Source organism: Gracilinanus agilis, chromosome 1 (assembly GCF_016433145.1).
Source record: "Gracilinanus agilis isolate LMUSP501 chromosome 1, AgileGrace, whole genome shotgun sequence".
Lineage (NCBI taxonomy): Eukaryota > Metazoa > Chordata > Mammalia > Didelphimorphia > Didelphidae > Gracilinanus > Gracilinanus agilis.
This window is the reverse complement of record NC_058130.1, coordinates 639,066,737-639,084,054: the sequence shown is the minus strand read 5'-3', so window position 1 is coordinate 639,084,054 and position 17,318 is coordinate 639,066,737. Positions and strand designations below refer to the sequence as shown.

The 17,318-nt window shown below is 35.2% G+C and overlaps 1 protein-coding gene across 3 annotated transcripts in view; it reads right to left on the bottom strand.

Moving 5' to 3' along the window:
- The window catches only part of VPS13B (vacuolar protein sorting 13 homolog B), a 1,074,400-nt gene that overhangs the window by 274,772 nt on the left and 782,310 nt on the right, over window positions 1–17,318 (bottom strand). The window lies entirely within an intron of this gene.

Below are 17,318 nucleotides of genomic sequence, written 5' to 3'. Positions count from 1 at the left end.
AGGAGGAGTTGAGATCTCTAAGTCTACCTTTGCTGAAGTATCATTCACCTATGGGGAATACTAAGTGGGGTCCAAGGGATAATATTATCTGGTCAATCAGAAAGAAGTAATTCCCTATAAAAGCAACCCAGAGCTCACTGAGGATCTTTTGCTTGAGAAGTGGAAGCAAAGACCTACCCTTTGTTAATAGACAGCATACTCCATTAATAAATGATGTTATTTCTCAGAGAAGTGGTCTCTTCTCATTAACTGGTTAAAATTCTGAGCACTACAGGTATTTGTGGAAAATCCTAGAAATACAACTAAAAAGTTAGTTGAAACCATCAATAGCAAAGCAGTAGGATCTAAAATAAACTCACATAAATCATCAGCATTTTATCTATCACTAACAAAATCCTGTAAGACAGAGCTACCCCATTTGAAATTAGGATAGAGAGGGGGCAGTTGGGTAGTTCAGAGGATTGAGAGTCAGGCCTAGAGGTGAGAAGTCCTGGCTTAAAATCTATGTGGTTCTAGCTGTGTGGCCCTGGGCAAGTCACTTAACCAGCATTGCCTAGCCCTTACCACTCTTCTGCCTTGGAACCAATAAGGATTTTAAAAAAATAAACAATTAAAATAAAAAATAAAATAAGCACAGACAGAAGAACATATCTGAGGGTATATCTGTCAAAACAAACCCAGGAAGTACATGAACATAATTATACTTTTTACATAAAAAAGATTTAAATAATTGGAAAAATATTAATTGTTCATGGGTGGGAAGGGCCAATATAATACAATGCCAATCCCACCTAATCTACATATTCAATGTCATCTCAATTAAATTATTAAAAAATTATTTCATTGTGATAGAAAAATAATAATGTTCATTTGGAAGAACAAAAGGTCAAGAATATCAAAGGAATTAACCAAAAAATGTAAAGGAAGGAGGTCTAGCAGTAGTCGATTTCACACTGTATTTGGTACTGGCTAAGAAATAGAAAGATAGGTCAGTGGAACAGAAAAGACATGCAACACACAGTAGTAAAAGATTACAATGTCAATCTGGAAAAACACAGAACCACTAGAGTAGTCAGCAAAACCAAGTTTTAATCAGGAAAGAGGCAGGTCCTTAGGCTGGCACACAGAGCCAAGCACTAAATACCACACAGAGTCAAACCTTGGGATCTCCAGGGACAGTGTTTCTGAGAGAATCACTCCACTTAGATGATTCTCCAAAGAACATTAGAGATCTTATATACCTTTTGGGGAACTAAGAACAGGGAAGTATGATTGTTTGGCTTTACAATGGCTATAAGGAAAGGAAAATCTAAGACAGGCTTATCAGCAAGAGAGAGGCTAAAGTTTTTCGATGGATATTAAAGTAAGAGTCCAGCCAAGGGCTGGGCTTCCTGGGAAAGGACTTCCATACAATGGGAGAAACTTCTAAGACAAAAAAAGGTATTTAACATTTGATTGATTATGTCTACTAGTCCCCACCTAAACTAGGATCATTAAATACTTTAAGGTCTATAGTTCAGTCTGAAACAAGGTCAGTCTAGGACTCCCCTTAAGGTATTTTCCCAAGGGACAGGGGTAAATTTGGGGTCCCCCCATAATAGATGAAAATAGCAATCTTGTATTTGACAAAAATATAAAGCCAAGTTTTGGGGATAAGAATTCACTATTTGGTAAAAATTGTTTGGAAAGTTAGAAAGCAGTTTGTTGGAAATTAGGTATTTAGACCATTATCTTTCACTATTTCCTAAGATAAGATCAAAATGGATACTTGATATAGACATAAAAGGAGCTATCATAAGCAAATTAAAAGAACAGAGAACATATATTACCTATCAGATTTATGGATAGTGTTGACACGGAATCTAGAGACCCCAAACTTGTGGCTTAGTGAGATCTGATGAACTCCAAGTTTAGAAATAGCTTGTAGGCTGGAGACCCCAAAGCTTGTGCTTAGTGTTCCCATGAGAATCCACCCTGAAGGGAATCTCAGGCTAGCAGTTGCAGACTGAATAATGGACCCCAGGGTAAATGCTAAATACCCCTTTGTCTTGGGTAGTCTTCTCCATTGTATCAAAGACCCCGCCCCAAGAAGACCCACCAGGGCAGGGACCATCCTTTAGTATCCATTGTGTAAGTAGCCCCCTAATCTTACACCCTAGCCTCTGGCTATGATTCCTTTTCCAAGTTTGATAGTAAATCCCATCCTTACCACTATGTCAATCATCTTTTCCAGCCCCTGGATCTTCCCAAATGGTATATAAGTTCCCCAATTTCCTTTGTTCCTTGGAGTCCTCATCTAGGGCGGTGTCACTCCCTGGGGGTTAGGGACCAGAGCTAAGCTGCAGCTCTGCATAAGAGGCTAATCAGCTCTGTTCCCCCTTTCCCTAGATTAAAGAGTGGCTTTAAGACTATTTAATAGTACTGTGTTTTTTATAAGTTAACAATAGAAAAGGAATTTTTGAATAAACAAGAGCTAGAGAGCATAGTGAGATGTAAAATGGGTAACTTTGATTACATTAAATTGGAATTTTTTTGTACAAATAAAACTAATGTAGCCAAGAAGAGAAGTAAAGCAGAAAAAATTTTCCCCAAAAACTGGAAAAATTTTTTTATAGTTTCTCAGATCGAGGTCTCATATCTAAAATATACAGAGAACATTGTCAAATTTATAAGAATACAAGCCATTCCTCAATTGGTAAATGGTCAAAAGATATGCATTTTTGGGATGAAGAAATCAAAGCCATATATAGGCATATGAAAAAAATGCTCTAAATTATTACTGATTAGAGAAATGCAAATCACAACAAATTTGAGAAATCATTTCATATCCATCAGAATGGCTAAAATCATAAAAAGGCAAAATAACTACAGGGGGAATATGCAAAAATGGAGTCCTTGATAGAACTGTGAAATGATTCGTTCATTATGAAGAGCACTTTAGAATTATTCCCACAGAGTTATAAAACTCTGACCATTTGACGCAGCAAAACCACTATTGGGGTCTGTTTCCCAAGAAGATCAGGGAAAAAGTGGTGGCAAAGAACTGGAAAATGAGGGGATGACCATTAATTAGGAAATAGCTGAACAAGTTTTGGTATATGATTGTGATAGAATACTACCATACTGTAAGAAATGATGAGAGGTTAATTAAGATCTTCATGAAATTATGAAAAACGAAACAAGTAGAACCAAGAGAATATTGCATATAGCTATAGAACTAATGTTTGAAGAGTAAATTGTGAATGTCCACCTCCAGAGAAAGAACTGATGAATAGAAACATAAAAGACATTTTTTTAGTCAAGTTAGGCCTTCTCTAGAGTAGAGACAGTAGGGAGGGATAGCTGGAAATTTTAATGTAACCAACTAATAAATCAATAAAATGTTTTTAAAAAGATCATACCATAAAAAATTTTCCATATACCTTTCAGAACAATAGGTAAAGGATGATTTTTAAACTAAAAATTAGTAAAAAATGATTAGATAATTCTCGTGAAATGAAATTGAAAAACTCTTTGCACAAACAAAATTATGGTTTCTAGGGTAAGATGGAAAAAACAGATATCTGATGAAAAAATCTTTGTATCGATTTCTTCAGACATAGGTTTGATAACCAAGATGCTTGGACAACTAAGAGAAACATGGAAGACCAAAATCTATTTCTGAATAGAAAAATGGCCAAAGGATAGGAACAAACCCTTTTCAAAAGAAGGACTATTTTCTAAACAATTAACAACCATATGAAACAATTATCCAAGTCTCTAATAAAGGGGGAAAAAAAACCACCATCAAAAAACCCCTGACATTTCACTTCACACCCAGCAATTGTCAAAAGCACAAAAGATGGGAGTAGTCTATGTTCAGAAGTTGTAGGAAAAAAATGCACTGATGCATTTTAGGTGGATCTGTTTATTAGTATAATCATTCTAGGAAACAATTTGGAATTATGTAAATTAAGTAGCTAAAAATGTCTTTATCTTTTGATCCAGAAATTTGTTGGCTAGACAAATGCCCTCAATGATGTCACTGATAAAACAAGCTACCTAAATATCAAAGTAGTAGTACTTTTGGGGGAAAAAAAGGAGATGATCATTGGTTGAGGAATGGTTAAACAAACTGTACATGAAATTAACAGAATATTAAGAAATTATATATGAAGAATAGGAAGTATATATGTATAAAGAGAAGTATGGGAAGGCTTTTACAAATTGATACAAAATGAAGGGGAACCAAGAAAATAACAAACACAATGACTAGAAAAGTATAAATAAAAAGAACAATAATCACAAAATAAAAAATGATGGAAATTATAGAGAACAAGTTTAGCTTCAAAGAGGAGATGGGAGAGGATGCATCTTTCCATGGCTCTGCAGAGGTAGGAGATCTATGGGAGTGAAATATTGTATACAATTATCAGCATTTTTTTTTAAATGTATGTTGGTTTTGCTGAATTTTTTTTCTCTTAAAATTTTTTCCTGTTATAGAGGATGGTGAGTAGAGGGAGGATTATAGGAGGAAATCAAGATAATTTAAAAGGAAAAGAGACCATTAAGAACCTCTTTTTTATTTTATTTTTGAAAGCAGATAATTCCAAGTACTGCCAAGCATAATTTATATATATATATAATATGCATATACATATATATGTGTGTATATTTATATGATAGTTGAGCTAAGGTGTCAAACTCAAATAGAAGAATACTAAGCCATAAGGATCTCCTTGGCCATATATTGACTTTGAAAACTGCGTATTAACATTATCTATGTTCTATTGTATTTACTCTTTTAAATATTTCCCAGTTACATTTTTAAAAATCTGATTCAGTTGTCATTTTTAACAGGTCTGAGTCAGAGGATGGACAGAGAATGAGCTAAATTTAAATTTTTCATTGACCTGGGGTCTAGTAAGTTTCCATATTATTTGTTTAGATTTTCACTCTTATTTACTAGAGAACAATAACATAAAATTTTATAGAAGTAACTGTACCAAACTTCACAAAGATATAATTCAATTTTAATGCATTAACAAAGAAATAAGAAGTTGATAAAATGGAATCAGGAATCTTTTTGGAGAAAGAATTACAAGGACTTGGTGATCTATAAATGGTTCAATAGAGCAAAATAAATTTAGGGGAAAGATTAACAATTTATTTGGAGTAGATATGCAACCACTGCAAACTTATAAAATGGGGATATCTATCATTGTGAGGACTGACTAGAATAAATATGTAAAAAGTGGTATGCAAAGCTAAAGAAGCCCTATATAAATATCCATTACTATTACTTTGGCAAAGAAGTATTCATGGAAACTACTTATATGGATCTTTTCTGGTTTATTTGTAAAAGGAGTAAATAAAAAGTAATTTATAAGTGATTTCCATTCTCATTTGGTTTTGAGTTTGAGATCTGGTCACTCTTTGTATTAATAGAGGAAGATGTAGAATTTATCATTAACAAAGAGAATGTAGAGTGAAAATGGGAGGTACAAAGTCAGGGAGAGGAGTTATCTGGGTGCTGACTGAACTGATCTTCCTTTGTCCCATCCAGTCTACAGATAAGGAGCTGCTTGCCTAGACCTTTAATTTAACCCTTCTGTGTGTGCACTGGGTAAGAAAAAACATATTTTTGTTGATACACAAAGTGTTCTTTAATGAGAGTTCTAAGCTGTGGTGTAAACAAAGTATTCTGAAAGAGGACCTGCTGTATTAGGTCACTTCATTTCCATCTGTGAGATCCCCAGGGAGTCACTGCTAGCATTGATTCTAAAAGACTTAAGTAAAATTTACCAGCTTTGGAAGGAACCTAGCAGTCCGAGAAACCAGTTGAGTCTCCCTTTCAACTTCCAAAAATGTAAAAGGCATAAGACTTGTTAGGCCCCTTTCTGTTCTTAAGTCCTATGATACCTTCCCTCACTACAGAATAAGCTTGAGTGATTTTCTCCTATTTTTTTTTTATCATAGGAGCAAATTCTTCTTAAGTGGTTCTTGTTATGTTTCACAGTAGGAGTTTAATAACTGTTTGTTGACTGGCTGTTGACTTAAGAGTTTGGGTTGTAATCCAGGAGTCACAGCAGCCTATATCACTGTCAGGGGTAAGAAAATGGAACCCAGAAATGGACTCCCAAGCTCCTGTACCCTAAATTCTCATATAGAACACACATTGTGTCACAAGGTAGATCTAGCAATCCCTCACAACATCCGCAGCCCTTCTAGGAGCCAACATCTGAGCTTGGTGACCTGGGAAGAGCACTGGAATTGGAGTCACAAGAGGTGGGTCCCAATATTGTTTAAGGCCACTTCATGCCTGTGTGAACTGTGGCAAATCACTTGCTCTCTGGGGGCTTCCAAGAATGTCTGGATTAAGAGTTGGGAAGACTTGGTCATACCTGTTTTTGTTTGTTTTTTAAAAATATTCAATTGGCAGAATGTGAAGAACAAATGGAGGAGGGGAACCAATTGGAAGATGATTTATCATTTATAATGATGCTAAATTCCTGGTTTTTTTAGATATAGTTTACATGTCTTTCCTTTGTTTACTAGATGGGCACAAGAACAAACAAGGAGAAAGCCTCACAGAACCCAAGGTAAGGAAAGAAATATCCAGGAGGAGAGTGTGTACATTTGTGCTTGACAGTGTGTACTAAAGTCATTGAAGAGTCAAGGGAATCAATGGAAAAAAATATGAAGGAAGGCAGCCTAAAATACCATATTTCAAACTATATTACAAAGCAGTAATCTTCAAAATAATATGGTACTAGTTAATAAATAGTGTGGTGGATCAGTGGAATAGATTAGGTACACAATACATAGGAGTAAGTATAATGACTATAGTACTTTAGTGTATGATAAACTCAAAGATACAAGCTTTGGGAGCAAGAACTCACCATTTGACAAAAATTGCTGGGAAAGGAAAACATTGTGGAAAAAATTGGACACTGGCCAACTTCTCACACACTATACAAGATAAGGTCAAAATGAATAAATGATTTAGACCATTGAGGGTGATATAAGTAAATTGGGGATCATGGGAAAATGTACCTGTTAGATCTATAGGCAAGGGAAGTATTTATAAATAAACAAGAGATAGAAAGGATCATGTGAAATAAACTGGATTTTGAGTACATGAAATTAAAATGTTTTTGCACAAACAAAATGGATACAGCCCACATTAGAAGGAAAACAGAAAACTGAGAAAAAAATTATAGTAAGTTTCTCTAATAAAGGCTTCATTTCTCAAATATATAAGGAAATGAACCAAATTCCTAAAAAAATTTATTTTCCAATTGATAAGTGGTCAAAGGATATGAAAAGGGGGTTTTCAGAAGAGGAATCAAAGCTATCAATGTCATAAGAAAAAATGCTCTAAATCACTACTGATTAGGAAATGCAAATTTAAACAAATTTGAGTTACCAACTAACAGTTTTAGAGTGGCTAACATAAACAGAAAAAGAAAATGACAAAGGAGTAGATATGGAAAAAATGGGATACTAATGCACTATTGGTGGAGTTATGAACTGGTCCAACTATTCTGGAGAACAATTTGGAACTATGGTAAAAGGTTCTATAAAACTGTGCATACTCTTTGACCTAGCAGTACAACTACTAGGTATATATCCCAAAGAGATCAAAGAAAAGAGAAATGGACTTATTTGTACAAAAATGTCGATAGCAGCTCTTTTTGTGGCAGCATAGATTTGAAACCTGAGATAATGTTCATCGATAGGGGAGTATCTAAATAAGCTCTGCTATATGATTGCATGGAATACTAAGGTACTATAAGAAATGATGAGCAGGATGGTTTCAGAAAAATCTGGTTATATTTATGTGAAGTGATATAAAATGAAGTGTTCAAAACCAGGAGAGCATTGTACACAGTAACAATAATACTGTAATGATGATCAGCTGTGAAAGATTTAGCTACTCTGATCAAGTAAATGATCCAAGACATTTCCTAAGGACCCATGATGAAAACTTCTAACTCCAGAGAGAGAGAACAGATGAACTCTGAGTACAGATTGAAGCATACTTCTTTTTAACCTTACTCTTATGTGTGTGTGTGTGTTTTCTTTTGTAACATGACTAATATGGAAATATATTTTGCATGACTGTAAATGCATAATCTCAAGGAGTGGGAGGGAAGGAGAGAATTTGGAAATTTTTCTTTAAATGAATGTTAAAATTTTTAAATGTAAATGGGCAATATTTAATTTCTTTCTGTCTGTCTGTCTGTCTGTCTATCTAGGCAATAAGAAAGGTCATGAGATTTACCATTTAAATATTCAATAGTAACTCTGGCAACAGTAGTTTTAGTTGAGTGGTAGGACCTGACTGGAAAAGTTTGAGAAACGAGGCTGGGCAGTCATGATCATCTTTAGTCTATAAATGAAGAAGCTCAGGGATCAGATCAAACAGCCTGCTGATAATGGATCTGGGTCTAGAAACAGGTTCTGACAGCTCTAAGCTCCTTCCCTCCTATGTCATAGCCCCTTCTGCTCCAACTTTTCTCCTTGCAGTCCTCTCTAAGTGATCAAGTGGTCAGGCCTCTCCAAAAGCTCCATTTCTTTGTTACTTCTCATCAAGGTAATAACGGTAGTCAGTCAATCAGCAAACATTAATTAAGGGCGATGTTCCAGGCTTGCATTATTTTTTGTGGGGGGAGGAGTGGGACAAAAATGTGTGCATGTATTTGTATATAAACATATACATGTACTTGTATTACACATTTATGGACTATATAAATCAATACAACGTGGTCATAGGACGGCACTAATTTTATACACATATGTTCAGGCCCTCATCTTTATGGCATTCAATACACAGGTTAATTCTAAGTCCTTCCAGGCATATTAGCAAAACCTTCAGTTCCAAAAAAAGTGTAATTCAATCCTTTTTTTTATAGCTACAATTTCTAAATGAAATCAAGTTATGATTTATGAAGTGTTAAGAAGCCAGTTTGTGATTTTTCAATTGTGCGTTTACTGAAATGTTTGGCACCTTTTCTGTGGTCCTTTTCCTAACAGGAATGAAGAAGCCAACTACTGCAATTGCACATGTTCAAACTGGGCCATGAATGAATGATTATACTCAGGTCATGAGTACCTCAGTCAATCACATGCATATATTTGAAAATATTTTACCTAAGTAAAGGAATAAAAAGTTATATCTACAAACATGCAGTATCCTAAGATGTATAAAGAGGCTACACAACCTAGATACTGGATCTTGGGACTCCAGATACCTTGTGCAAAGAAAACTGCTCTCACTATCAGGTGTCATTTCACCTGAACATCTGTTTATTTCTGTAGTTGATAATGAAGAGGAGAATAAAGGAGGGGAAAAGCAAGAGGATAGAATCAAACATTTAGAAATGAAATTTCCTCAGTGTTTATCAGTATATAAGAATAAGTTGGTGGTTATAAGATCCTGGACTAATTCTTTGTGTATAAGAGGAGGGAGTGTGGGCTTTAGAAACACACCCTAAGGATGGTTCAACTCCTTCAAAATTGACCAGATGGCACAGTCACCTCTTTGAAAACAAACAAAACCCCCAAACAAGCAAGAAGAAAAATGATTTTTTGAGGCAGCCTTGGGCAGCATATTCTAGAAATGAGGCAACTACAAATCTGGACTACATTACCTTAAACAAAACAAATACTGATTTAAAAATATTTATAAACACAACTAATAAGATTATGTTAAAAAACAACTGCATACATCTTTATTTAAATGAGGATGGCCAATAATCCAGCTGCTACATATAAAGATACTGGCAGAAAACATCATTTTTGTTAGAGGCTGTTCCAGATAGGAGGAGCATCAAGAGAAAAAAGCTGGTTTTTAAAAAAAATTTATTTTAATGTTGGGTTGTTTTCTTTCGTAAATAATCTATGTTAATCCACTGATTGTATTCAAGTTTGATAGAAAAGCAATTAAGATTATATTTATGTAAATAGGCATAAAAATACAATCAAAAATGATCATTTTTATTTAAAATGCCTTACAGTTTTTAAACAATTGTTAATAAAAACTGGCCACTTGTTCTACATATCACACATGGGGCCTACTTGTACAAAATTATTCATAGTAGTTCTTTTTTTCTGATATCAAAGAACTGGGAAATTAGAGGATGATCATCATTGAAGAATGGCTGACCAAATTATGGTATACAAATGTACTGGAATATTATCATTACAAGAAATGTTGAAATTGTTTTAAAGAAACCTGGGAAGATCTGTATGAACAATTTATAAACAACAAAGACATTTTAAAGAAAAACAACTCTGAAAGACTTGAGAATTCAGATTAAGGGTAATAAATGACCAACATTTCCAAAGGACTGATTATGAAATATGTTACTTCTTTACAGACAGAAGATGAGGGGATGAATTCTAGATCCAGAATATGACACATTTTTGGACACGATGAATGTGGGAATTTGTTTTGCTATGCAAATTTATTATAAAGGCTTAGTTTTTCCTTTTCTTTTTTTCTCAGTGAGGGAGGTGGTGATGACAGGAGGTTGTGAGAGAACAGAGAGAGAATAGCAAAAAAGGAAGGAATGAAGGAAAGAAAGAAAGAAAGAAATTTTAGGAAAGAGAGTCATTGATACTTTTTTGGTAAATGCAGAGAACAGAAAGAAACAGACAGGTGGGACAACTCTGAAAGCTACAGGTTGAGTAACATTACTTGAAAAAAAAGCTTGTGCAAAAAAAGATTTACACTTATATTGCAACTCTCTTTTTACTGTTCTACTATGGAAATGGAAATGTCCATTTAAAGTGGTGTTTGTTAAGGTCAGAATAATAAAAAAAAGAACGGTTACGATAAAAAAATTTATCAACCTGCAGCCAACTTGGTGATAAGCCTACCTGATTTAGCCAAGCTGTTCACCAACAACCAGCATGGATTGGTACTTGTAAGTCTTTTCAGCTTTGGAGGTCCTCCAGACCTACATTTTACTGGCGATGCCTTTTAGAACCCAGGGTTACATGCCATAATACGATACTCTCCTGAACACTCAACCTATAGAAATTACAAGGGTGACAATCCACTCAACTTTGGAACTCTTGCCTTGGGGCAAGATGTTGGGGTTGATGAATATATGAGCTACAAACTCATGATGGCCCAACTCTATCTAAATGCCTTTCATAATGCTTCATATTCCACCCCTGTCATTATGTCATCTGTCCATCCTGCCACCTTACCTATGCCCTCAAATTCTACCTTAGGCTTTCAATCTCTTTCTTTAGACGCTATAATCAAATTAATAATGTAAGAAATTTTAATTAACTGTCCCAAGGTTTCACTCACCATCCCAACGACTTCCTAAACTCAAACTTACCTGGTCCCCCTGCATTAGAATATAAGTTCCTTGAAGGAAAGGATTGTGCGTCTTTTGAATTTATATCACCAATGTTTAGAACAGTGCTAACAAAATAAGAGGTACTTAATATATGTTTATTAATTGATTCATGATGGAATTCCATCATCAATGCATTTATTAGCAAAGGTTACAAGGGAAAGAGCCATGAAGATTATAAATCAAGGGATGTTAAAGGATGGGATAGACTTTGAAAGACAGAGGCTATAAATTAGGGAGATATTTAACATTCATGCAATACAGAATATTTTAAAAGTTCCAACTTAAAGGCCATTTCATGATATATAATACACGACAGTACTTGCATATTTAAGATAAATAAGGACATATGTTAGCATTCATTTTTCCTTTTGAATTAAAAAATTGCAACCTAAGATTTGCTTATTATTTGATATATTATTTTTCTGTGAGGCTGCTCTTGTGTGATTGATTCTGTAACATAAAAAGCTTGTTGAAGGATATTTACAGGCTATAGCATGTGGACTGAATGTAGTAAGATAAAATTCAATACAGATATATGTAAAGTCTTGAAATTGGGTAGAAAAAAATGATTCCATGAAACATAAGATGGGAACGTTATGGATAAGGTAACAGTTGTTTTAAGAAGGATTTGGGGTTTTTGTAGACTACAAGCTCAATATGAATCAGTAGTACAAAATGGCAGCCAAAACAGCTAAAGCAATCTTAATATGTTAGGAAGCACATAGATCCTAAGTATAGGAGGGTGGTAACCCCATTCTACTCTTGACCTTGTCAGACCTCAACTGGAACATTGTGTTTAGTTCTAGATACCACTGTTTAAGAAAGAAACTGTTGAACTGGAAACTTCAGAGAAGATGGAGAAGAGTGTTGAGTTCATGACCTATGAGGCTAGGCTGAAGACACTAGAAATGTTTAGCCAGGAGAAAGAAGAATTAAGCATAGCTGTATTAAAGACATTGAAAGACCATCACATAGGGGAGGATTTAGTTTTATTTTATTTGACTCCAGATGGCAGGAGCAATGGAAGGAAGGAAGGAGAAATGGAGGAAGAAAGGGAGATGAAAAAGAATTTATTATATACCATGGGCCAATCATTGTGCTAGGCACTTTATAAATATCTCACTTGATCCTCACAACAACTATAGGAGATAGATGCTACTATTAATCCCCATTTTACAGCTGAGGAACTTGAGGCAGACAAGGATTAAGTGATTTGCCCATAGAGATATAGCAAGTAGGTATCTGAGGGTGGATTTGAATTCAGGTTCCCATGATGTCAAATCTAGTGCTCTTGCCATAGAGCCACTTAGCTGTCTCTAATGGATGGATGTTGCAAAGAAGTAAATTTGGGCTTGATGTCAGTAAAAGTTACTTAACAATAAAATCTATCTAAAAGCAGAACAGGTGGCCTGAGATGGTGACTTCTCCTTCTTTGGAATTCTTCATACTGAGGCTGGGGATGATCATCTGGTTGTCTGATATAGTAGAGATTCCTTTGTCTGTGGGTTGGACTGGATGTCCTTGAGTTCCTTTCTGTGATTTTATGAAAACCATGTGATAGCACTATGACAGGTGCTTTAAAAAAAGCTGCTGATCTGACACATTTTGCCATTGCTATTTTTTTTTACTATTTTTTTCACTTGGATCAGCCATATAATTAGTATTAAAAACCTAAAGAATAGGTTGTACAAATAGGAGGTTGTGTTTTCAATTTTCAATTAAATGATTACTCTTTGGACCTGGCTACATTTGAGGCTTCAAGACTGTAAGTATTACATAGATCTTAAGTTATTGTATAAGTTACAAAGAGAGGAGATTTAGTAAGTTTATCAAATTTACTATTCCTGGTTTAGAACTGGACTCTTCGTTTGAATAGAGAAAGGTCACTGTGTTTGGCTAGACACCTTCAGCTGTTTGATGAAGATTGGGATTCACTATTATAGTTGTCTCAGAATCCCAAGTTATCATTGTGACTTTTCTGGGTAAGATGGCTCACAAGAGGCAAGTTACTTCAATACTCCTGTGATTCAACTTTTCCTTTTATAAGATCAAAGTTAGTTGATTATAAAATTCTTGGAAATCTCTGTAGAAAAGATGCACTCAATATAATGGTCAATAGTCTCTTTTTAAAATTATATAGTCTTTTTTAAAAAAGAATGAAACAAAATTGTATGTTTAATTTTTGTTGCCATATGATTTCTATATAAAAGAATATGAGTAAATGCAATAACAATTTATGACTTGTGTAGAAAACAATAAAATATTACAAGTCACATTGTATTGCTATTTCTTAAAAACAATTTCATCTCTCCATTCCCTTCCTCCTCAAAAAAGGAAATCTCATTATCCTCATAATAACTTTAGTAGTGTCTTAAATAGGACCATCACATGTCCCCATGTGTATGTGCTAAAATTGCTACTGGCCTACTGCCACTCTTGTCATCTTACAGAAAACAATAAATTCTTACTTTAAGGGAGAAAGCACTAAAGAGGCAGAGAAGCAAGTTGTTGTTTTTGCTTTTTTGTACTTAAAGTTTCTCAAATCTCTTTCTGTTTCATGGTAACCAGGAAAACAAAAGGCAACCACTAGTAGCACATTTAAGGGCCCTTTTGTTCATTGTGCCAGATGACGTATCTATGTAGCAGATTGCTATTTTGCTTAATTGAAAGATAACTGCAGTGAGTCAGTAAGTAATACATTTGATACATAATTTTTGTTCAGTAGTTGCAGGTATTTTATACTTGGCTAGATCATAGGTCTTTATAAGGCCACATTAAATAGTAAAACACTGATTACATTAACTGATTAGGAGAAAGGTGATTGATAAGAACTCTAATAAGGAAAAAATCAGGTAACAGGAAATGAAGACTGCAAACCCATTCTAATAGCTCTATTTACAAAAGGGTCTGTTACTAGTTTGAGATACAGAAATTAGTAAAGTTTTATCAGTGTATCACATGAGGGGGGCCAATTTATAAATAAAAGCATAGTTATCTATGATGAATCTGAAATTTGTCAAGATTACATTTTAGGAAGAATGATGAATTTTCTTCATAAATCATTTATTGTCATTACTGTGTTTCCCCCCCCCCCCCCTTATCTAACTACAGTATATATTCTTGGAATTAAAAGCATTGTTATAGTCTGTTACTATAAAACTTGTAGGGGACTTTTACATTTTGGGATTAAAAATTTTTTGATTATGGAATTTCAGCATCTTAGAACTCGAAGAGATCTCACGGATTACTTAAGCCCCATCCCCCTCATTTGATGGTTTAGTAAATAATCCCAAGAGGTTAAGAGACTTTATGCAGATAACAGCTAAAGAGACAGAGAATGATGAAAAGAACCCAGCATTCTGATTCTCATTCCTGGGCTCGGTTTCTGCTAACATGTGGCCTTTTCAAAGGTCTTCCAAAATTAAATAACTGACTTTCCTTCTCAAAAAACCCAATAACATGTGTTGATGTCTATTTGAATATTCAGGAAATAAAGATGTCAGCAAGCAGATGCATTTGTGGTTAGAAAGGGGAATGCCATAAAATGACTGTGAAAAGAAACCCAGTGAAAGGTAAATAGCACTGAATCAGCACTATCCAAGACATTAAAAATAGAATGAGCCTTTGAAGTTATCTAGTCACAACCCTTCACATTATAGGAGACGAGGCCCCAAATGACAAAATGACTTATATAAGGTCACACAACAGTACATAGAATTCTAATTGCAACTCTGTTGTAGCAAAGAGTTTACTACTCAGGCTATTAATTGGAAAAGTAGATAATTTGTTAAAGCTCACATATGGTCCTAAAGAATGGGGTCTAATCTACTAGAGAGGTTCTTGAGGACTGGATGATCTTTCTTATCTCTCCTAAATCCTTATATTCTTTGACTCTAGGAATATACATAAATACCTGGATTTTGGAATATATCTAAAATCATTACTACTTCAGACACAAAAATATTCATTTACTCATACTTAAGCTAAAAATCTTTCTCTTTTTACAGTTTACAGTAGCAGAATCAGAAATAATTTTTAAAAGAATTTATTAACTTATTTTTCTAAGAAAATGAATTGGAGTAGATGATTTCTGCGATTCTTTTCAAACTATAACATTTTATGATTTTCTGAATATAATACCTTACTCTCTTTAAGGTCATTGTTTCATATAAGCTGGGGCCAGGCTCCAGACTTACAACTCATACTCCTTGTTGTTAAAGAGGATATTTAGGCAAGAGTCCATTTAGAAGTGGGCAAGGAGCACAAGGCCTCGATGTTCTTTGTGCATATATCAGTTCAAGCTAAGGCAAGGTTCTGCAGAAATTAAGAGTATTGTCTTCACTGCAATTCTAGGATCAAATTTTAAGTTATATTGATCTAGAAGCAGTGTTGCATACTGGAAAAAAGCACTTAGAACAAACCAGGAGTCAGGAGATCTAAATTTGAATCGAGGCTCTGAAATTTATAACCCATGAGACAAGAGAGCCAATGGGCATTTAAAAGCCATATATACAAGATTTCAGTGCTCTGAAAGTAGCCCGATCCAGATCAGAGTCTAATTTTCACTTTTCTGGTTTGAGTGTTAAAAGTTCCTTATTCAGGTTTGGGGCTAAGCAACACAAGTGTGGGCTTGCCCCAGTTGGAATTTCAGTACCTTGCTGCTACTTACCCTCTATCAGAGAGCTGGAAAGCTCTGCTAGTTCAGAAGGAGGAAACTGCAAGTTCCTTATGGTTTGGGATTCCCGCCCTAGTTCTATTCTACTGCTGGACTGCAGGTAAGAACTGAGACCCCAGTATGCTCCTGGAGTCAGAACTACATTACCTTGCTCCTCACTGGGTACACATCCTGAGGCCTCCAAGTGTTCCTCCCCTTAGAATTCCATATCTAGAGACAGCTCCCTTTGTCACTCTGCCCAGGAGCTGTGTCTTGGAGCTGGGTAGTGAGGAACAAAGTTTGCCAACTGACATTTATTACTGCTCTATGTACAAGCTTGGGACCCTGTTGGCTAGATTTGGAATTCTTCTTGCCCTGCTGCACAGCCTCTTCCTGCTATCATTCTGGGGTAGACTCTTATTGTTAGTGTCTGCAGACCTTTCTTTCTGTCTCTCTGTGCTCACCTGGGCTGGAAAAATGGCTGTGCTTTTCCCCTTAAATTTCCTAATTAGGGGCACTTTCCATATCTGTATGGAGGTGCTATGTGTGGGGAGGAACTGAGCTATATTTCTCTCAACTACTCTGCCATCTTGGCTCTGCCTCTATACACAACTTTTAATGTCTCATTCAAATGACAGCTCTTTCATGAAGTCTTCCAGATCTTTTCAGTCAGGAATCCTACTATCCCTGATCTTAATAGCATTTGATGTTATCACTCTAAAGGCCTTTCATGTATTATAATTCTTTTTCTATATTATGTCAACTTATGATATTATGAGCGCAATAATCAGACTTCCACTCCCCATTTCCTCATTGTACTGTATATAGAAGGTGCTTAATTAATGTTAAAGCTAGATGTAAAAAAAAATGCTCTTTAGCTGTAGGAAAGCTATGGCTAGTTAGTCAATATGCATTTATTAAGCACCTCTTCTGTGCCAGGCACTGTGCTAAGTGCATAAAGAAAGGCAAAGGACAGTCTTTGGCCTCTAGGAGCTCACAATGGATTGGAGGAGATGGCATTAAAACAGCTATGTATGAACACACTCTATAAAACATAAATAGGAAATAAGCAACAGAGTCATGGTATTAGAATTAAGAAGTAGTGGGTCAGGCTTCCTGAAGTAAGGGTGGGAACTTGTAGGAAAGCCTGAAGGCAGAGATGAGGAGTAAGAGCATTCCTTGGATGCGAGACTATGTGAACATAGCCAGAGATGGCTTGTTTATGGATATATATATATAATATAAGACAATGGTGTGTGTGTGTGTGTGTGTGTGTGTGTGTGTGTGTGTGTGTGTGTGTGTGT